General features: G+C 36.3%; 1 protein-coding gene across 5 annotated transcripts in view; it reads right to left on the reverse strand.

Annotated features, from left to right (window-relative positions):
• The window catches only part of NETO2 (neuropilin and tolloid like 2), a 70,902-nt gene that overhangs the window by 15,579 nt on the left and 41,688 nt on the right, over positions 1-13,635 (reverse strand). The gene's annotated exons all lie outside the window — the stretch shown is intronic.

The following is a 13,635-nucleotide window of genomic DNA, read 5'->3' on the forward strand; positions in this document are numbered from 1 at the left end:
TAACAAAAGTCACAGGGAATGTGCTTGGCCTAGTGGTTAAGATGCCAGCTGGGATGCCTTCATTGTCTGTCAGCGTGCTGGGATTTAAGTCCAGGCTCCACTCCTGATTCCAGCTTTCTGCCTATGCATGCTCAAGTACTTGGGTCCCTGCCACCCATAGGGGAAGACCTGGACTGAGTTCCAGTCTCTGGCCTGACCTAAACCTGGCTTTTGAAGGCATTTGGGGGAGTAAATCAGCACATGGGAAATCTGTGTCTCCCTCAAATAAAAAATAGATTTTAAAAAGTCATGAGTTTCATTCTTCTTTTCTCTCTGAATAGGCTCTCTTTAAGGTGTAGTCATAGGAAGTCTGGGGGCTATTTAAGTACATTCTCTAATTCAAGTAAATTATCAGTAATAAAACTTATATTTTGCTAACTACCTCCTTTATCCTTTTGGTCTCTAAATAGTTTCTGAATATAGGCTAGGAAAACAGTTGTTATATATTGGGCTCCCAGAAAAATCCCAAAGCATTTGATAAGTGTAGGTCAATAGAAGATATCCAAAACTGCTTTGCTATTACAATAAAATATAACCTCTTTAAGGCAGAATTCTACATAAGGTATTATTCACCCATGTTCCAGGGCAGCAGATCACTAACCTATGGTCAGTCATTAGGAACTAGCCATTTGTTTACCTTCTCTTAAGCCCATGTGGATTTAGGCATGACTTACTTGCTGACAATTTAAGCAGACTTCAAGCTATACTTAATCACTGAAGTTCAACTATAATAATTCCAAGCCTAAAGCTGCTAAGGATTGAATAATTTGGCAAACAGAGCTGTGTGGTAGAGAGTGGAAAAAATAATGGGGTAGTATCAATATTGTTTCTGTTACTAGTTCCTCTGTATACTTTGTAAGCTGACTGACCTCTGGACACCTCAGCTTCTCTTTTAAAGTTAATGTGATAGAGTATTTCTGGTTCTAAAATTTGATGAATTCCTCACTCAGCCTTTCAAGTTAAACAAACAAAAAAAAGGGATAAGCATTTGGTGTAGCAGTCAAGACACTGCTTGAGATGCCTGCACCCGATGTTGGAGTGCCAGATTCAAGTCTCTGCTCCACTCTCAGTTCCAGTTTCTTGATGATGCATGCTCTTGGAAGCAGCAGATGATGGCTCAAGTACTTGGCTTACTGCCATCAATGTGAGAGCTGGACTGAGTTTCCCAGTTCCCAGCTTCTGCCTGGCCCAACCCTAGCAATTGCAGGCATTTGGGAATGGGAATTCTCTGTGTCACTCTGCCTTTCACATAGACAAAATAAATGAAACTAAAAAAGATAAATAAATAAAAATCTGATGAACTTAATACAAATTTTATGAATGTAGTAATTTCAATCATATTGATACATCTGGTCTGCTTCTAACTACAAAAGTATACATTTAATAATTTATTGAGATTTAACTTGTTAAAACTTATCACTTTTAAACTATTGCAGTATTTCATGCTTCAAAATCATCATTTGTAAATAGATTTATGTATTTATTTGAAAGGCAGAGTTACAGAGAGGCAGAGGCAGAGACAGAGAGAGGTCTTCGAATGCTGGTTCACTCCCTATATGGCCACAATGGCCAGAGACATGCCGATCTGGGTCTCCCACCTGGGTGTAGGAGCCCAAGGACTTGGGCCATTTTCCACTGCTTTCTCAGGCCATAGCAGAGAGCAGGATTGGAAGTAGAGCAGCTGGGACTTGAACCGGCACCCATGTGGGATGCCAGCACTACAGGTGGCGGCGTTACCCATTATGTCACAGTGCTGGCCCACAAAGCTTATCTTAAGGGCAATAGGTATTACTTATAAATAAATAAACCTTGTGGTTTTGTAATGGATAAGCATGTCTTTGTACTGGATAAGCATGAAAATAAGAATCAAGATTACTGGTTATTGAAATCAGATGCTAATAATTTGCTTCAATTCAAAATTATAATAAAATAACTGAACTGCCTTTATAAGGAACAAATAAATAAAAATAGTGCCACAAATGAAATACTCTCTACCTATGGCCTGAGGACTCTACTTTCCACTTTTACTCACTATTGGGTCCTGGTGTGGGGATGAAGAGTTTTAGGATTCCAGCTCCCCTCTACTTTTGATGAGATGTGGAAATGATGCTGAAAGATGGTTCTATCCTTCAACTAAGCCTACAGGGCACCCATGGGCAAAATGTCAATGAAAATAACATTATGGATTTATTCTAACAAAAATATCTTCTGCTGCTTTCACAGTTCTAGTCCTAGAAATTATCCTAAAACCATATCCTTTCTTAAAGAGCAAGATATATATTAGTATTCAGTGCCTGGGAAGAAGCTAAACATATCTTGATTGCTATTCTATACCATCCACTTTAACAAAGCTATACTATTTTAGTTATATCTGCAGTCTACCATGGATAGGCATGAAGTGAATCTCACGTAGAATTAACTCATTTATATAAACCTCTTCAAAAATACTGTTTCCATGGATGGATTCAGAATAATTACAAATTCTTACCATCTTAGACAAGAACAAAAGAAATAGCTCAACAATTTGAATTAATGATAAATATGGAAAAATTTATTGATTTGAACTCCAAAACATGCTTGTCAAATGGAGATTTTCAAAACTGAGACTCTTTATAAAATAAAATTCCATGAAATTCCTTATTTTGATCACACACATAGTTTTTGAGGAACAGTTTTCTTCCTATTCTTGGGTTAATAAAGTTAAATTTGGGATACAGAGCTAGGTCTACAGAAGCCCTGTAACAGTCTTACATATTAATTAATGTAAAGGTATCACTTGAGGGAGACTTTTTTTATCTGTTTAATTATCATATTTTAAAACATTTATTTTACTTATTTGAAAGGCAGAATTGAGAGAGAAAGAGAGAATGAGAATGAGAATGAATCTCTTCTACCCACTGGTTCACTCCCCAAATGGATGCAACAGCTGGGGCTGGACCAAGTCGAAGCCAGGGCCTTCTTCCTGGTCTCCCATGTGGGTCCAGGGGTACAAGCACTTGGGCCATCCTCCACTGCTTTCCCAGGCACATTAGAAGACAGTGGGATTTAAGTGGAGCAGCCAGGACTCAAACTGGCGCCCGTATGGTATGCCAGCATCATAGAAGGTAGCCTCACGTGCTTTGCCACCATGCTGGGCCCTTAATTATCATATTTGTACTAATGAAGAAATCATTAGTGTACACAGAGAAAATACTGCAGAGGTCATAAATAGCAATAACTAAACACATTAGAGAATTTCTTATATAAAATTTTGACCAGGACTGCCTAAAATAAATAAAATGTGAGCCAAAAATATGAGCAAGTAGTCACATTAAAAAGTAACAAGAAGGGGCTGGCACCATGGCATAGTAGGTCAATCCTCCGCCTGCGGTGCCGGCATCCCATATGGGCGCCGGTTCTAGTCCCAGCTGCTCTACTTCCAATCCAGCTTTCTGCTATGGCCTGGAAAAGCAGCAGAAGATGGCCCAAGTCCATGGGCCCCTGCACCCATGTAGGAGACCAGGAAGAAGCTCCTGGCTCCTGGCTTTGGATTGGCACAGGCTCCAGCCATTGCAGCCTTTTGGGGGAGTGAACCAATGGAAGGAAGACCTCTCTCTCTGTCTCTCCCTCTCACTGTCTGTAATGTCATTAATAGTATGGTTTATACAATCTCTAGGCACAATGGACTACCCTTATTTGTTGGGGAATGGAGGAAGGCAGATTCACAGATGCTACCCGAGGGGCCAGTCTTGCTAAAGTTAACAGCCTTAGGCTTGTTACCTTTTCTGCTTAGATCAGTTGAATAAAACTATGTTAATAAATTAATTCTACCTATTGTTACTTTTTATTTTTTTAAAGACAAGTATCACATGATCTCAGTCACATATGCAATTTTTTTTAAGATTTGTTTATTTTTATTTGAGAGGTAATTATAGCACATACCAAGTTAGGTTGGTTACATTGCAAGTGCTCAAATCTACAAGTGGCCCAAATCATATGGCTTACTATTGCACCACATTAATCAGTCAGGATATAAAAGCCAAAATAGTTTTTTTTGCTCATGAGCACAATAAATGAGATATACTATACTTTCAGAATAAATGTGATGCGAACCTACATACTCAACTATACCTGGACAGTTCAGACACGTGTTTAAATGGAAAACAACAAAAAGAAGATAGTGATGAAAGAAATGAGACAACAAAGCTATAAGACACATAGAAAAGCAAAATGGCCTAAGTCCTCTCTTATTAGTTATTTAACTCTCCAACAAAAAGTGATTGGCAAAATAAAAAAGATTTGACTATATTCTATCAACGAGACACTCATTTTAGATATAAAGACATCAAAAGATGGAAAATGAAAGGATGGAAAGACTCCATGAACACAGTTACTAAAATAGTGGTTAGTATGCACACTAATGTCAGACAAAAATAGACTTTAAGTCAAAACTGTCACAAGTGACAAAGCAGGACATGATATATGGACAAAAGGGTCAATTCACCAAAAAGATACTATAAACATTTATGGAGCAGAAATCACAGCCTGCAAATCGACGGAAGGACAAACAGCTGGGGACTCCAACACCACCCTATTTTCAATAATGGGTAGAACCACCAGACAGAAGATCAATGTGGAAATAAAGGACTTGAATAATACTATGAACAAACTGGACCAAACAAGACACACACACACAGAAAACGCCAAACAACAGAATAGACATTTTTCTCAAGTGTTACATTGAACAGTCTCCAGATTAATCCATATGTTCAGACATACAAGTCTTAACACACTTTAAAATTCTGAAACCATACAAAATTTCTTTTCCAATCACAGTAGAATGAAACTAGAAATAAAGAGCTGAAGGAAAATGGAAAAATGCACAAATTTGTGGAAATTATACATTCTTACACAATCTTCAGAGTTGTAATTTCAAAGAAAACAGAAGGAAAATTGCAAACAAAATGAAACTGAAAACACAACAAAAGCTTATGGGGAATAATAAAAGTAGTGCTAAGAGACAAATTTGTAGCTGTAAATGCCAACATTATAAAGGAACTCATATTAATAACTTTGTATCGTAAAGAACTAGAAGGTAAAAAATGTAGTATAACTAATGAAATGCTGAAGATTTCAAAAATTAGAGAAACAAAGGAAAAACCTCAAAAGTTGTTTCATTGAAAAGATAAATAAAACTAAGAAACTTTTAGCTATAATGACTAAGAAAAAAGAAATGCAATTGTAAAAATCGGAAATGAAAGTGGAAACTTTACTATGAATCTTCCATATATAAAAAGGATTAGTAAGATAATGTTATGAACAAATTTATGCCAAATGCAACAAAATGATAACCTATATAAAACTGATAGATTCTTAGAAGCATAAATTTCACTAAAACCATACTGTAAAGAAATACAAGATATGAATAAACCTATCATTAGTGAAGAGATTGAAAAATAATCAGAAACCTCTCAAGAAGACCTGAACCAGACGGATTCACTGATAAATTCTACTAAACATTTAAAGAATACCAAGCCTCCAATTCTTCCAAAAAGCTGAAGGAAAAGCACTTTATAGTCATTTTAGTATATTTAGCATTACTCTGATACCAAGGCTAGAAAAAGACATAGAACAAGGACTCTACAGAGCAATATCCATTATGAGTACTGATGTGAAAATCCTAAACAAAATACTACTATACAATTCAGCAACATATAAAAGGATTATACACCAGGACCAACTGGAATTTATTCCTGTAATACAAGAATTGGACAATATACAAATATTAAGCAATGTAACACATATCATGTTAATTGAATGGAGGAGAAAACTCACATGATCATCTCAACTAAATAAGAAAGAATTTGACAAAACCCAACAATCTTTCATGATATAACACACAATAAACTAAGACTAGAAGAAAACCTCCTTAACACTGATAAAAGCCATGGATTGAAAACTCACAGCTATTATACTCAGTCATGAAGGACTGGAAGCTTTTCCATTAAGTTCAAGAACAAGACGAGGATGCCCAGTTTCACATTCTAGTTAATGAAACAGTGGAAGTTCTACCTAGAGTAATAAAGTAAAAAGAGGAAATAAAAGACATCCAAACTGGAAAGAAAAATATACAGATGATATGATCTTATATGCAGAAAATCCTAAATATTACACCCACTGCCAACACACATATTCCTGTTAGAGCTAATCAACTCAAGCAGAGTTGTAGGATAGAAGCCAACAAACAAAATCAGCTTCATAGTTTATACATTAACAATAAACGACCAGAGCAGGAAATTAAGAAAATAATCCTGGGGGAAGTGCTGTGGCGCAGTGGGTTAATACCCTGACCCGAAGCGCCCGCATCCCATATGGGCACCAGTTCTAGTCCAGGCTGCTCCTCTTCTGATCCAGCTCTCTGCTATGGCCTGGGATAGCAGAAGAAGATGGCCCAAGTCCTTGGGCCCCTGCACCCACGTGGGAGACCTGGAAGAAGCTCCTGGCTCCTGGCTCTGGACTGGCGCAGCTGTGGCCACTGCAGCCATCTGGGGAGAGAACCAGCAGATAGAACACCTCTCTCTCTGTCTCTACCTCTTGCTGTAACTCTGCCTTTCAAATAAATAAAATAAATCTTTAAAAAAATAATTCCATTTGCAATAGCATCAAAAATAATAGAATTAATCTAATGAAGGAGGCAAAAGGTTTGTACACTGAGAAATATAAAATACCGCTGAAAGAAATTAAAGATAACAAATGGGAAGGCACCCTGTATTCATGGATTAGAAGACTTTCCATAAATTAGGATAACAAAGTTTCTCAACCTGATCCAGTTTAAAAGTTTAAAGTGACCCTCCACTGTGGAGGGAAGGAGCAATTAACAAGAAAATGTGACTATCATAATGTATATGCGCCCAATTACAGGGTGCCTGGTTATTTAAAAGAAATGTTAATGGATCTCAAGGGAGACATAAACTCCAATAGTAATGGGGGACTTCAATACTCCACTTTCAGCAATGGACAGTTCAACTAGACAGAAAATCAACAAAGAAACAACAGAGCTAATTGACATTATGGACCAAATGAACCTAACGAATATCTATATAACTTTTCACCACACAGTTGCAGAATACACAATCTTTTCATCAGTGTATGGAACTCTAGGATAGACCATATGCTAGTCCATAAAGCAAAGTCTCAGAAAATTAAAAAAAATCGAAATCATCCCCATACCTCCTCTCCGACCACAATGGAATGAATCTGGAAATCAACAACTCAAGAATCTCTAGACCATATGCAAATACATGGAAACTGAACTAAACCTCTCCAGGTTTAGATTTGATAGTCACATTCTAATCCTTGTATTGACAGATAAATTCCCTATTCTAATGCAATTCAGATCTAATGCTATTTTAATATGTTCTATTTATATTTTGAAAAATATGATGCTCTAATGAATAAAAGTATGAAAAAGATGTGAAATACATTCAGACTTCTATAAAAATAAAAATTTTATAGTTCAAAAAAGAGAAATTAAAACATTTCTAAACCAAATGAAGGTGAAAATACATCATATCAAAAGCAGTGTTAAGAAGAAACTTTACAGCATTTGGTGCCTACACGAAGAACTTGGAAAGGCACCAAACAAATGAGCTATCAACGCATCTCAAGGACCTAGAAAAACAACAGCAAACCAAACCCAAAACCAGTAGGAGAAAAGAATTAAAATTAGAGAAGAAATAAAGTTGAAACAAAAAATACGAAAGATCAGTAAAATGAAGAGCAGTTTATTGAACAAATAAAATTGACACACCTTTGGGCCTACTAACCAAACAAAAGGAGGTAGAACCCAAGTCAATAAAATTAGAGATGAAAAAGGAAATGTAACAACAGACACCGCAGAAATAAAAAGAATAATCAGAAATTACTACAAAGAGATGTATGTCAACAAATTGGGAAACCTAAAAGAAACAGATAGATTTCTGGACACATACAACCTACCTAAGTTGAGCCATGACAATACAGAAAATCTAAACAGACCAATAACCAAGATGGACACTGAATCAGAAAGAGAGAACTTCCCAACAAAGAAAATTCCAGGACCAGATGGCTTCACTGCTGAATTCTACCAGACATTTAAAGAAGAACTAACTCAAATTATTCCCAAGCTATTCAAAACAATTGGAAGGGAAGGAATCCTCCCAACTTCTTCTAGGAAGCCAGCATCACCTTATTCCTAAGCCTGAAAAAAATAGAACAGAGAAAGAGAACTACAGACCAATTTCCTTGATGAACATAGATGCAAAAATCCTCAAGAAAATACCAGCTAATCGAACCCAACAACACATCAGAAAGATCATTCACCTGGACCAAGTGATATTTTTATCACAGTATCCAGGAATGGTTCAACACTGGGAAATCAGTCAATGTGATACAGCACATTAACAAACTGAAGAACAAAACCCATATAATTATCTCAATAGATGCAGAGAAAGTATCTGATAAAATACAACACCATTTCAAATTGGTATAGAAGGAACATTCCTCAACACAATCAAGGCAATTTATGACAAATCCATAGCCATGGCCAATGTCCTATTGAATGGGAAAAAGTTGGAAGTGTTTCCATTGAGATCCAGAACCAGACAAGGATGTATACTCTCACCACTGCTATTCAAATATAGCACCGAATATTTTAGCCAGAGCCATTAGGCAAGAAAAAGCAATCAAAGGGATGCAAATTGGGAAGGACAAAGTCAAAATATCTCTATTTGCAGATGACATGATTCTATATACAGGGGTTCCTAAAGACTCCACTAAGAGTATTGGAACTCACAGAAGAGTTTGGTGAAGTAGCAGGATATAAAATCAACACACAAAAATCAACAGCCTTTATATACACAGACAATGCCATGACAGAGAAAACTTCAACCCCATTCACAATATTTAATCAAGGATGTCAAAAATCTCTATGATGAGAATTACGAAACATTAAAGAAAGAAATAGAAGAAGACACAGAAAAATGGAAAAATCTTCCATGTTTGTGGATTGGAAGAATCATCAAAATGTCCATACTACATAAAGCAATTTACAGATTCAATGCGATACCAATCAAAATACTAAGGTCATTCTAATCAGATATAGAAAAATGATGCTGAAATTCATATGGAAACACAGGAGACCCCAAATAGGTAAAGCAATCTTATACAACAAAAACAAAGCTAGAGGCATCACAATACCAGATTTCAAGACATACTTTAGGGCAATTATAATCAAAACAGCCTGGTACTGGTACAAAAACAGATGGCTAGATAAATGGAACAGAATAAAACACCAGATATCAACCCATGCATCTACAACCAACTTATTTTTGACAAAGGAGCCAAAATCAGTTTCTGGAGCAAGGACAGTCTCTTCAACAAATGGTGCTGGGAAAACTAGATCTCCATATGCAAAACGATGAAGCAAGAACCCGACTTTACACCTTACACAAAAATCCAATCAAAATAGATCAAAGATCCAATTTTACCACCCAGTACCATCAAATTATTAGAGAACATTGGGGAAACTCTGCAAGACATTGGCACAGGCAAAGACTTCTTAGAAAAGACCTCAGAGGCACAAGCAATTAAAGCCAAAATTGAAAAATGGGATTACACCAAGCTGACAAGCTTCTGCAGTGCAAAAGAAACACTCAGCAAAGTGAAGAGGCAACTGACAGAATGGGAGAGATTATTTGCATACTATGCAACTGATAAAGGATTAATAAACACAATATATAAGGAGATCAAGAAATTCAACAACAACCCAGTTAAGATATGGGCAAAGGATTTAAACGGACATTTTTCAAAAGAGGAAATCCAAATGGTCAAAGACACATGAAAAAATGCTCAGGATCACTAGCTATCAGGGAAATAAATCAATACCATAATGAGGTTTCACCTCACCCCAGTTAGGATGACTTTCTTACAGAAACCAACAACCAACCAAATGCTGGCGAGGATGTGGGGAAAAAGGTACCCTAATCCACTGTTGGTGGGACTGTAAATTGGTACAGCTACTGCCAGAAATCTGAATATAGATCTACCATATGACCCAGCCATTGCATTCCTGGGAATTTACACAAGGGAAATGAAAGCATACGAAAGAGTCATCTGTACCTCATGTTCACTGCAGCTCAATTCATAATAGCTAAGATTTGGAACGAACCCAAATGCTCATCAACTGAAGACAGGACAAAGAAATTATAGGACATGTACACCATGAAATTCTACAAAGCAGTAAAAAAAAAAATGTGAAACCCTGTCACTGACAACAAAGTGGATCAAACCGGAAAACATCATATTTAGTGAAATAAGCCAGTTCCCAAAGGACAAATACCATATATTCTCTCTGGTCTGTGGTAACTAACAAAGCAACTAAATGGTAATCTATAAAAGTGAAATGCAATGACTTTGAGCAGCCCTTGTCTCGAATGCTGAGAAACAGTGTTTTTCATATTATTTGTTGAATTCCTTACTTAGTATAGCTAATCATATGTGTTATAAAGTTAATTGAGGGGCTGCCGCCTGCAGCACTGGCATCCCGTATGGGCACTGGTTCAAGTCTCAGCTGTTCCACTTCTGATCCAGCTCCCTGCTATGGCCTGGGAAAGCAGTAGAAAATGGCCCAAGTCCTTGGGCCCCTGCACCTGTGTGGGAGACTGGGAAGAAGCTCCTGGCTCCTGGCTTCAGATTGGTGCAACTCGGGCTGTTGTGGCCAATTTGGGAGTTAACCAGCAGATGGAAGACCTCTCTCCTCTCCCTCTCTCTGCCTCTCTTCCTCTCTCTGTGTAACTCTTTCAAATAAATAAATAAAACTTAAAAAAAATAAGTTAATTGAAAGTTGATCTTAGTAAAAAATAAGAAAGGGAATTGGAGTGGGAGGAGGAAGAGGGGTAGGAGTGTGGGTATGATGGGAAGAATTACTATGTTCCTAAAGTTGTGTTTATGAAATGCATAAAGTCTGTATTCCTTAAAAAAAAGGTTTCTGGGGAAAAAAGAAATTTCAGTATATATACACTATGGAGTACTTTTCAACTGTAAAAAAAAAAAAAAAAAAAAAAGAAATTCTGTCTTCTGCAACAAACTGGATACAACTGGAAAATATTATACCAAGTGGAATTACAGTCCCAAAAAGACAGATATGTTTTCCCTGATCCAAGGTAGCTAATAAGAGTACCTGAAAAGTAATGCATTAGGGTGAAATAGACATTTTGAGATTCCATGATTGTTTACGGCCCTTGTCTGTTCTGTTGTTGAACAGTTTTTTTTTTTTCTTTTTTCTTCATAGCATTTGTTGAAATCTTTTACTGAAAATAAGTCTTTGTAAAAATTAAGAGTGGGAATGTGTGTGTGTGGGGGAATGTCACTATGTTCCTAAATCTGTATATATGAAATATATGAAACTTGTATAAATTAAAAAAAGATGTGGGATATTATTTAGCCTTAAAAAGTAATAGTTCTGATACATGCTGCAAAATACATGAACCATGAAAACATAATAAGAGAAATAAGAAATAAAAGGACAAAGAATGTATGATTCCACTTATATAAATTCTTGGAATAAGGTTACCAGGAGTGGAGAGAAATGGGAATTATTGTTCAATGAGTATAGGACTTTCAGTTTTGGGTGATAAAAATTCTCTGGAAATGGATAATGGTGATAACTGCACAATACTGTGAATTCACTTACTATACCAACTAAAAATGACTGTGGGTCTGTTTTCTGTTATCAAATTTAAAAAAATTAAAAGCTACCAATCTTCTGAAAGAGGATTTGGCAATATCTAACTAACTACGTGTGACTTAGCTTTTGATCAAATAATTCCACTTTTAGGACTCTATCCTGAGGATGGAACTCTAACCACATATAATATACGTAATATTTGTTATACTATTATTTATAATTGCAAAATATTGGGAGTAACTCATATGCTCGCAAAGACAGTAAAATGTTTTATAGCACAGGTTCAAAATTTAAGGATGGTCTGACATGGAATGATTTCCAGGAGAAATTATTAAGTGAAAAATCTAAGTGTCAAAGAGAATGCTGCTGCCTTTAGGTAAGAAAAAAGGGGATAAAAGAAAATACCCATGCACTCTCATTTTCACAAAGGTCTACAGAGACTGGGCAAAAAGGAGCAGCAATAATGAGGGAATGAGACAGAGGCAATAGAGAAGAGAGGGCAATGACACTTTCCAAGTATATTTCTTTGTGTAGCTCTCATGGAGCGAGGGTCATATCCCAAGGATTCCAAAATAAAAACAACTTAAAAGTAACTATAATGTGATAGGGGACATAAAACAAAATATAAACAGCCACAAATTAATCCAATATATTATAAACATGGTAAAATGACTACGGGGGAGAGGGGAACAATCAGTGCAAGTAATTGGAAAACAGTATTTTGTCACTAAAGACAAAAAGCAATTCTGAAATATGTATGCTACGATGGAACAGCTATTTTTTGATAATTAGAGTCAGGTTTCCTACTATAAACAAAGAGCTTCCTGGAAATGTGGTTGATTCTAGGGCTGAGGCAGGGAAACGCCTGCTTGTTTCATCCAGTGGTGCCAGAAAGTAAAAAATAATTGTATAAACTGAAAGTATACAGGAGGCAACCTTAACGGTCTTGCAACAGCATAAGCTTGAACTGTAAGCAATAAAATGTTAGTATTATGGAGTAGTAGTATTACAGTGTCATACAATAATAAAATATTAATGAGCTCACACTGATTTAAGTAAATAATTGAGTAAGTGAGGGTAAGCTAGCTCTTACAGGAGAATTCTAATAAATATATGTAGATAGGATCACGGAAATTGAAAATCACCATTGGATAAACACAGTAGTAATAAGTGTACAGGCAGAAACCATCAACTGCTACTAAAATTAGTGAGTGAAAGGATAGTTGTATGACCTCAAAGAAACTTACTAAAAGGAAAAAAATAGCGACTTCACTGTGTAGAAAACTGGCAGACAGCACCTTAATGAAGCGATGGAAGTTATTGTTACTAGCAATAGGCAAATCAGTACCGGGGATCCTGGCTTCACTGATTTGAAACACTGAGAAAGCCAAAGCACTTCCTTGGTATTCTTGACAGAAATGCGTATCCTCAATGGAATCCATAAGAAAACATTAGGTAAAAACCAAGGTGATAGACATTTTACTAAACAACTTATCAGTACACTTCACTTGTGTCAAGGTCAGGAAAGACCAAGAGAGAATGACTAATTGTCAAAGAAAGAGGAGACTAAGAATGCATGACAACTAAAAGCAATGTAGGAAACTGGATCACAAAAAAGCACCATTGGTAAAACTGGTGATATCTGAATATGGTCCACTGATTAGGTCGTAGTATTTTATCAGTGTTAATTTTTCAGTTTTGTCATGATTTTGCCATATGTTAACATTAGGGGAATCTAAGCAAAGACATGAAAACTCTACCATTTTTGCAACTTTCTAGAAGTTTAAAATTCAAAAATAAAGTTAAAAGAGAAAATATCATATTTAAATCTTTGGCAACCATCGTTTGGTACATTCATAATTATTCACCAGGCTGAATGAATATTTCTGATA

Source organism: Oryctolagus cuniculus, chromosome 18 (genome assembly GCF_964237555.1).
Source record: "Oryctolagus cuniculus chromosome 18, mOryCun1.1, whole genome shotgun sequence".
Classification (NCBI taxonomy): domain Eukaryota; kingdom Metazoa; phylum Chordata; class Mammalia; order Lagomorpha; family Leporidae; genus Oryctolagus; species Oryctolagus cuniculus.